This window comes from Sapajus apella, unplaced genomic scaffold (genome assembly GCF_009761245.1).
Source record: "Sapajus apella isolate SASKATOON/1434 unplaced genomic scaffold, GSC_monkey_1.0 scaffold198, whole genome shotgun sequence".
NCBI lineage: Eukaryota > Metazoa > Chordata > Mammalia > Primates > Cebidae > Sapajus > Sapajus apella.
In genome coordinates this window covers 1,775-11,556 of record NW_022437138.1, presented here as the reverse complement: position 1 = coordinate 11,556, position 9,782 = coordinate 1,775, and the positions used below count along the sequence as shown (strand labels likewise).

The window sequence follows — 9,782 nt, the reverse complement described above, 5'->3', positions numbered from 1 at the left end:
AAACCTGACAGTATCAAATGCCGACAAGGATGTGGATGTGGAAAAACAGGAAGGCTCATTTATTGCTTTTGAGAATACTGCCACTTTGGAAGATGATCTGGTAGTTCCTTCGAAGCTAAACATATCCTTATCATATGGCCCAGCCATTTCACTCTTAGGTATATATACCAAAATTAGTTAAAAACTTATATACACACAAAAGCCTACACATGAATGTTCATAGCAGCTTTATTCAAAACTGCAAAAACCTTGGCCTCCCAAAGTGCTGTGATTGCAGGTGTGAGTCACTGTGCCCTGCCTAAGTGGCATTCTGTAAAAGGTAAAACTACAAAGACAGTGAAAGATCCAGTGGAACTGTTTCAAAACTTTTTGGGTATTTCTAGGGCATGTATGTTTCCAAACAAATGTTAATATGAGCTTGTCTGCATCTACAACAACAACAAACTTGCTTGGATTTTGATAGTAATAATGTTAAAACTGTGTCCCATTTGGGGAAAACTGGTGTCCTTACAATTGAGTCTTCTAATCCATGAACATGCTATGCCTCTCCATTTATTTATATCTTCTTTGATGTCTTTCATTAGCACTGTCTAGTTTTCATCATATAAGTTCTGCATCTGTATTGTCAGATTCGCACCAAAGTATTTTTGTGGAGCAATTACAAATAGTATTATATTTTAATTTCAGTGTCCACATGTTCATTGCTTTATCCATTTGTCTGTTGTTTATCCATTTGTCTGTTGATAGTATATACAAATACAATTAATTTTTATATGTTGATGTACTCTGCAACCTTGCTAAATTCACGTATTAGTTTTAGGAGTTGTTTAATGGGCTTTTCATGTAGTCAATCATGTCATCTGTAAATAGGGACAATTTTTTCTTTTTTTCTGATTGGTATGCCTTTTAATTCTTTTTTAAATTTAATTATTTTTAATTTTTTATGAGGACATAGAAGATGTATATATTTATGGGGTCCATATATTTATGTTGATACAGGCACTCAATGTGTGATAATTACATCAGAGTAAATGGGATATCCATCATTACCTCAAGCATTTATCATTTGTGTTACAAACATTTCAGTTACACTATTTTAGTTATTTTTAAATGTACAATAAACTATTATTGATTGTAGTCACTCTGTCACCCTATCAAATACTAGGTCTTATTCATTCTAACTATATTTTTGTACCCATTAACCATTCCCACTCCCCCCAACCCCAATGCTACTACTCTTCCCAACCTCTGGTAACCACCATTCCACTCTCCATGAGTTCACTTATTTAAAGTTTTAGCTCCTGCATATGAGTGAGAACGTGAAATTTGTCTTTCCATGCCTGCCTTATTTCAGTTAACATAATGTTCTCCAGTTTCATCCGTGTTGTTGCAAATGACTGGATTTCATTCTTTTTTGTAGCTGAATAATACCATCATGTGTATGTAACACATTTTCTTTATCCATTTGTCTGTTGATAGGTTGATTCTAAATCTTGGCTGTTGTACCTTTGATTTCTTATTCCTTATTGCTCTGGCTGGAACTTGCAGTGTTTTGTTGAATAGTAGTGCTGAGTGCCTTGTTGTTGATCTTAGAGACCAAGCATTCAGTCTTTATTAAATATAATGATAGCCACAGGGGTTTTTGGAGATATTTTTTATTCAGTTGAAGAAATTCCTCTCTCAGTTTTCTGATAGCTTTTATCGTCAATGGGTGTTGGACTTTTTCAAATGCCTTTTCTGCAGAATTCAATTGATAATCTTATGTGATTTTTCTTACTTAGCTTGTTAATATGGTGAACCACATTGATTGATTGATATTTGAACATTGAACCAGCCTTATATTCCTGGGATAAACTCCACTTAGTAATGGTGTATAATACTTTTTGTATATTGCTGAATTCCATTTATATTAACTAAGAATTTTTACACATATATTCATGACTCATGATGGTCTATAGTTTTCTTTCTTTGTATTGCTTTCCTTTTCCTCCTCCTCCTCTTTTTTTTATTCTTTCTTCTTCTTTTTTTTTTTTTTTTTGGACAGAGTCTCACTCTGTCACCAATATGGAGAGTGAAGGCATGATCTCAGCTCACTGAAGCCTCTGTCTCCTAGCTCTAAGCAGTCTTCCCACTTTAGCTTCTCAAGTAGCTGTGACTACAGGTGCATGCCACCATGGCTGGATGATTTTTGTATTTTTTGTACAGACATTATTTCGCCATGTTGCCCAGGCTGGTCTCCTCAACTCAAGTGGTCTGCCCACCTCAGCCTCCCAAACTGCTGGGATTACAGGTGTGTGCCACCACGCCCAGCATGTACTATTTTTCTTAACTTTAAAATAAATTTGGAAGTGATTTGTTTTCTGTTTTCTGGAAAAGATTATTAGAATTGGTGTTAATTATCTAAGCAATTGGTAGAATTATCCAGTGAAACCATCTGGGGCTGGAGATTTCTATTTCAAGAATTATTTAACTACAAATTCAATGTCTTTAATGGTTATATAACTGGATTATCTATTTTATAATAGACGGGAAGTGGTAGTTTGTTTTGTTTTGTTTTGAGGAATTGGTCCATTTCATCTCAGATGTTAAATTATGTTTGTACAGCTGTTTGTAGTATTTCCTTATCTTCTTGATGTCTGCATGATCTGTACTGATAGCTCCTATTAATTTTTTCTTCACTCTTTTTCCCTTTGTCAGGCATGCTAGAAGTTTGTCAATTTTATTGCTCTTTTAGAGCTAGCTTTTAGTTTAATTTTCCAAATCTTTTCTGCTTTCAATTTTCTTTTTGAGATGGGGTCTCACTCTGTCCTCCAGGCTGGAGTGCAGTGGCACAATCTTGGCTCACTGCAACCTCCGCCTCCCAAGTTCAAGCAATTCTCTTGCATCAGCCTTACAAGTAGCTGGGATTACAGGCATGCACCACCACATCCAGCTAATTTTTCTATCTTTAGTAGAGACAGGGTTCCACCATGTTGGCCAGGCTGGTCTCAAACTCCTGACCTTAAGTGATCCACCCACCTTGGCCTCCCAAAGTGCTGGGATTACAGGTGTGAGCCACTGTGCCTGGTCTCAATTTCCATTGATTTATGTTCTTATATTTATTTTCATCCTTCTGCTTGCTTTGAACCAGAACTGATAAGTAAGAAGGGGTGTGTGTGTGTGTGTGTGTGTGTGTGTGTGTGTGTGTGTGATGGAGTTTCGCTCTGTAACTCAGGTCTTCTTCTAGAATGTTTCAGGGCACTGACAGATCTAAGGCCAGTGTCTTAATTGTGTGACAAGTAGATAGGGTAGTTGTTGTCTTTGTCTTCATAAACTGTCATGCGTTTCTCTTTATCTGGATAATAAACCGCACATTTGCAATCTTGACACAGCCAGGAGATCAGGAAACCAGTCTTGAAGTCTCAGGTGCACAGACCCAAGTAGGGCTGGTTTGTTTCTTTCCACAGGGTTTTCTGTGGACAGTCTTAAAATCTGCCTTTACTTGTGTTAGATCCCCTGAAGCACCTCCTCTGGCTTATTGAGAGGCTCTCTGAGGTGACCCCAACGTCCAGATTGAGTGGAGGAAGCTCCTGGACCCCTGGTGGCCAGGAGAAAAAGTCAGAGGAAGGGAGGAGGGTGGGAGGCTGAGTCTGGCCCGGCAAAGCTCAGCAGTGAGGTCACTGCCATCTTATGGTGGCTCCAAGGCCTCATCACCCCTCGGTCCTTCCCGTCTTGCCAGCATTATGTTAAGAGAAACTGTTCAGAACATGTACATATCTATGCTGAGAGGTTTCATATCTCAGTGGAACCTTGATCCTGTGGACCAATCTGTGGTAAGAGGTAGAGGATGGGAAAGGCTGAGCCCTGGATCCTACAAAGACCCTGAGAGCCAGAGCCACAGGTAGGTGAGCTCAGTGGGAGGGAGAAGGGATTCTGGAAGCCAGTCCTCCATGGGATGGTTTTCAATAACAGATATTCATATGCACCACTAAATATACCTTGAGGTAACAGGTTTTTGAAATTCCTAAAGGTACTTATATATATTTTTTTCTTTCATGGTGATAGAGTCTTGCTATGTGGAAGACACTGGTCTCAAACTCCTGGCTTCAAGCAATCCTCTTGCCTCAGCCTCCCAAAGTATTGGGATTATAGGCATGAGTCACCACACCTGGCATCTAGGAATGTATGCTTTCAGAAATTCCTCCCAACTCTGCATAAATCAAGTTAAAATTTTTGCTATGGCTTGAGATGTTAAACCTGTTTCTGAGTATTTGTTGGGGGTGGGGTTTGAATGGGAATTTAGGAGAGTAGGATCATGGAATGTTACCTGAGATCGTTTTAAACAGAGGTCCCTAGGAATAATTTTATAATAATAAAAGTAGGTTCTTTCCAAACATTAACGCTAATAAAAATCTCATGTACAGCTTGTTAAATACTGGCTCTCTGGCACCAGCACAAGTTTCTGACTTAGTAGGTTTAGGTTGGAGAATTGCATTTTTTTTTTTGGGGGAGACAGAGTCTCACTCTGACTTCAGGCTGGAGTACAGTGGCGCGATCTCAGCTCATTGCAACCTCTGACTCCCTGGTTCAAGGGATTCTCCTGCCTCAGCCTCTCAAGCAGCTGAGATTAGAGATGTGCGCCACCATGTCCAGCTAATTTTTTAATGTTTAGTAGAGACGGGGTTTCACCATGTTGACCAGGTTGGTCTCGATCTCCTGACCTCGTGATCCACTCGCCTCAGCCTCCCAAAGTGCTGGGATTACAAGTGTGAGCCACTGCACCCAACCGAGAATTGCATTTTTTAACAAGCCCCCTGAAAATGCTTCCAGTTCATTGATAAATAAAATATTAAGTCAGCCTCCATGGTCAAATTAATGAATGAGCATGTACCTGTTAATTCTCTCTGAATAAGAAGTGTCTTACTGGAGCACTGGGGTCTCTGTGACTCACTGTGAGCTTATATATTTTGTAGCTAATTCTCCCTCCACATTATTCTAGGTAGAGAGGGAGAGAGGAAGCACAGTCATGGAAAAGTCACACTGGGGAGGTGGACACACCCAAGGAGAGACTGGATGAAGCACCTGGCAGTGAACCCCGGCATAAGAGACTGGGGCAAGGGGACTCCTTGCTGGTGGCATTGACCATTTCCACCCTCTCCCTTTCCCTCCTCTCTAAGGGCTGAACTGTTCTGAGTATGTAAAGAGGTTTTAGTCGCGCTTCCTCATAGGTTGGAAATGCCACTACTCATGTACAGCCTATAGTAATAGTCAGATTCATCATCTGCCTGAGCCCCTGTGATGGTGAGGGTAGCCTTGTTCCCAAGGATGAACCCAGAGAAGCGATCAGGGACCCCAGAAGGGCGATTGTTTGTGCTGTAGATGAGCATTCGTGGAGCCTGGCCTGGGGTCTGCTGGTACCAGCTCGGGTAGTGACTGGTAGAGACTGAGCCAGAGCTCAGGCCACAGGTGAGTGTGACTGTCCCTCCAGGGGACACTGAGAACGATGGCTCCTGTGTCACCACACAGTCTGATAATTCACCCCTAAAACCAACAGGAGAGACACAGTTGTTATCATAAGGATGAGAGTAACCTGGACCCTGTTTTGTGTGGTCCCCACAAGGATAGAGTCCCTTCCCCTGACCTGAGCCATAAGCAAGTAGTCCGAGGAGAATCATCATCCAGGCCATGGTGAGGACACTCATGTAGGCTAAGTGTCTTCAGGCTTCTCAGCTGGGGTTTGTTTTCCTCAGGGCCTTTTCATGCCTCCCCAGACCCAACAGGATAAAAAAAGTTCTTTATGCAAATCAGCTTCCCCTCTCTTCCTGCCCCAGGGTTCACCCTGCTGTCCCCTGGGGAGACATTAAGAGAGGTAGCTGCTGAGACCTCACACAGGCCCATGACCACACAGGACTGAGACATTGATGAACAGGTGTTGGTGCCTTTCCCCAGATTAGCTCCCCCAATTTCTGAGTGATCAAAGGGGGATGGCCTGCTGGTACCAGCCAGAGTCGCAGCTCCCTCCTGCCACACAATCTGGTTTATGGCTAAATCTAACCCCATCCTTGTGAGCATTTTTTTTCTCCCCAGGAAAATGCTTGCTGCTGTTTTTTGGGAGTAGCAGGCCCGAGCATCCTTTGCGGACACCCTAATGGAATCTCTTTGATGACTGAGGAAGATGAGGGAGAGAGGAATCCTGGCCATGGCAGAGATGGCCTCAGTTCTCTAATTATTGAGGCACTCGTTTCTGCAATTGTGGCCCCTATTCCCCAATAATTCTGTCTTGGTTAAATTTCAGCTTGTGCATTTGTTCCTGCTGTGTGATTGTCTGTCTGTCTGTGCCTGGACTACCACTCCATCCCCATGGGATGCAATAACAGCACCACTGCCCACTGGTATTGTAAACCTGGTGCCCATCGCTGAGCTCTGCTGGGGACAGCCTACGTGGCAGCTGCTGTTGCTCCTGCTCGGGGTGCAGGTGAGTTTGACCTTTTGTCCCAGGGAGGCAGATACAGAGGGTGGCTGAATCAGGACAGATTGGGAGAAAGATGCTGGAAAAAGAGACACTCATTATGGCCTGAAGGAAGGAGAAGAGGGAAGGACATTCCTGGCATGAGTTTTGGAGTTGGTGTCGGTGACCTGGGGGATCAAGACGCTGAGGACCATCCTTTAACCTATGCAGTGGAGGAGGAGGACGAGGAGGAAGACTGAGGTTATCTCCTAATGGCTTCCCCTTTTATTTTTGACCATTTGTATTAACTTGGTAATTAATACACGTATGTGGATTTGGGTGGGGAGGAAACTTTTAGAAATGCAGAATCGCAGGCTCACTCCAGACCTACTGAGTCAGAATTCACATTCTCCAGGATCCCAGCGGATCTGTGGTTTGGACTTAACCTTTGTGGGAGAAATGATAAAGTTGAGCAACTTCTTTTTGACTCGTTAGTCAATTCACGTCATCTTTTCAGAAATGTCTATTAAGGGCCTTTGCCCAGTTTTAGCTTCAGCATTAGTGTTGTTTTTGTTTTTGTTCTTGTCTTTTCTTTTCCCCCAAACACAGTGATGTTAGTGTCTTGGACACGTTAGATAACAACCGCTATCGGAATTACAGTTTTTCAAATCTGTCTCCAAATCTGTAGGAAATCTCTTGCAGTCCATTGGTTTCATTCCCATGAATGAAGCCTAAAGGTTTCTATAGTCCTACATGTTTGTATTTGCATGCGTACGTGGTGATTTTGGTGTCCCATCACAAAAAAGGGAAAAAATTGCATTGTCTGTGGGTTTTTTTCTCCTGCTTTTCCCTTTTGTTTTCTTTCCTTTTGGCAATCTGTGTGTATGGATTCAAGTTTCACTGAAGTAAACGCTCACCCTATGTTTTCTTCTAGGAATTGGGCGTTTTCGGGTTTGGTTGGAGATCTTTAATGTACTTTACGTTGATTTTTGTGTCTTGTGTAACATGAGGGCCCATTTCACTGTTTTGCAGGTAGCAATTCATTTTACTCAAAGACAGTTACAGAACAGACTTCTCTCTTCACCGTTGTGATATTTGGTGTTCTCTTGAAAAATGCATTCACCATATGAAATTTTGGGCTGTTTTTGGCTTTCTCATTTTGTCTGTAAGTTAGTCTTTCTGTGTGTTTGCCAGTAAGGGATTGTTTGGATAACTGTATGTTTTACATATATATTTTGTTTGTTTGTTTGTTTATGTAGCTCTTAAGCTTCTTTGTGTGTGTATGTGTGTGTGTGTAATAATTTCTACTTTTATTATAGATTAAAGGGTACACACACAGGTTACATCTGTTGATTGTATGATACTGAGGCTTGGGGTCCCAACCACCCCATGACCCAGGCAGCGAGCAGAGGATGCACAAGGTGTGTCTTCAGGATGCAACACTGTCTCCCTCCCATTTGCATATTCTGTCTGGTCTGGTAGTCATTCCAGTGTTGTTGTTCCCTTCTTTATGATCAGGTACATTCATAGCTTAGGTCCCACTTACAAGTGAGAATGTGTGGCATTTGGATTTCTGTTCTAGCCGTAGTTCACTTAGGATGATGACCCGTAGCTCCATCCATGTCGCTGCCAAAAAAGTGATTTGTGTGTGTGTGTGGTTGCGTAGTGTTTTATGGTATATACGGCACCTAGGTTGATTTCCATTTCTTTGCCATTGTGAATGATGTTGCCGTGAACATACAAGTGCCTGTGTCTTTTGGATGGAAGGATGTATTTTCTCTGGGTAGATCCTCAGGAGTGGGATTGCTGGGTTGGATGGTAGTTCTTAGTTCCTTGAGAAATCTCCAAACTGCTCTCCACAGTGTCTGTACTAGTTTGCCTCCCCACCAAGACCATATCAGCATTTCCATTCCTCAGCTGCCTCATCAGTGTCTGTTCTGTTTGTCTGCATAGTCATCGCCATTCTGGGTGGTGTGGGATGGTGTCTCGACCTGCTTTTGATTGGCATTTCTCTGTTGATGGGTGAGTTTGAGCATGCCTTCCTCATTGTTGGTCACTTGCACATTGTCCTTGGAGAAGTAAGTGTTCTCATCCCTTGCCCATATATTAGTGGGATTTTTTGTTGTTTTTGGCTGAATGATTGGCATAAGGTCCTTGAAGATTCTGGATATTAGACCTTGGTCAGATGCAGTTTGGGCACATGTTCTCACACTCTGTAGGCTGTGTGTTTACTCTGTTGCTAATTTATTTTGCTGGGTAGCAGCTCTTTAGAGTATTGAGCCTGACTTTTCAATTTTTGTTGTGATTTCCTTTGGGGACATAGCCAAATAGATTCTTTACCAAAGCCAATGTGGAGAAAGGTATTTTATATGTTCTCTTGAAGGATTTTAATAGTTTGAGGACTTCCATTTAAATATTTTATTCTTCTGGAGTTTCTTTTTGTGTCTGGTAGAGGCAGGGGCCCAGTGTGACTCTTTTGCCGATGGCTAGCCACTTATCCCAGCGCCATTGATTGAATAGGGCATTCTTTCCCCCTTGCTTATTGTTGTGGATTCTGTTGAGGATCAGATGGTTTTTGGTGTGTGGGTTTACTTTTGGGTCCACTCTTGTGTTCCACTGTTATGTATGGAAGCAGGTACCCAGCTTTTCCATGAAATTTGAAATTAGTGGATGAGATGTATCTGATGTAGTCTGGATGTCTTAGGATTGCTTTGGAAGAAATTCAGGGTGTTTCATGGTCCCATGTGAATTTTAGCATCCTGTATTTATATTTATTTAAACAAATTTGCCAAACAGTAAAGGAATACAATGAGAAGGTAGAGTGCAATGTTTTGATCTTTACCTACATTGTAGAATGATGAAATCAGGGTGTTTAGTGTCTCTGTTATTTCGTACCATTGTTTATTCTTTCGTGGTGAGAAGCTTCTGTAACCTTCTTCAGGCTGTTTTGAAGATGCAATGATACTGTTAACCCTGGTCACCAGGCTGTGGAATAGAAGAACAGGATTTCCTGCCTCTCATCTATGTGGAACTTAGTACCCATTTCCAATCCCTGCCCATTCCCCTTCTTCTCCCCAACCTCTAGTAACCATGATTATGCTTTCTAGGTCCTTCAGGTAAAGTTTCTCAGCTACTGCATGAGTGAGAGAATGCCAAGGTTGTCTATCTCTGCCTGGCTCATTTCATTTACCATCATGTCCTCCAGGTGCAACCATTAGCTACCATGATGGGGTTTCATTGCATTTTTCTGGTTGAAGAGGATTCCAGTGTCTATGCATGAGACAGTTTCTTTATCCTTTCATCTGTGGATCGACGGGTAGGCTGATTTCTTATCTTGGCTATTCTGCATAGAGCT

At 42.0% G+C, this 9,782-nt stretch overlaps 1 pseudogene across 1 annotated transcript; it reads right to left on the bottom strand.

Moving 5' to 3' along the window:
• Positions 1 to 4,701: 4,701 nt before the first annotated feature.
• LOC116543849 lies at positions 4,702 to 5,520 on the bottom strand (annotated as a pseudogene). Its single transcript, XR_004265727.1, has one exon. The product of XR_004265727.1 is annotated as an immunoglobulin lambda variable 8-61-like (transcript).
• Positions 5,521 to 9,782: the final 4,262 nt, after the last annotated feature.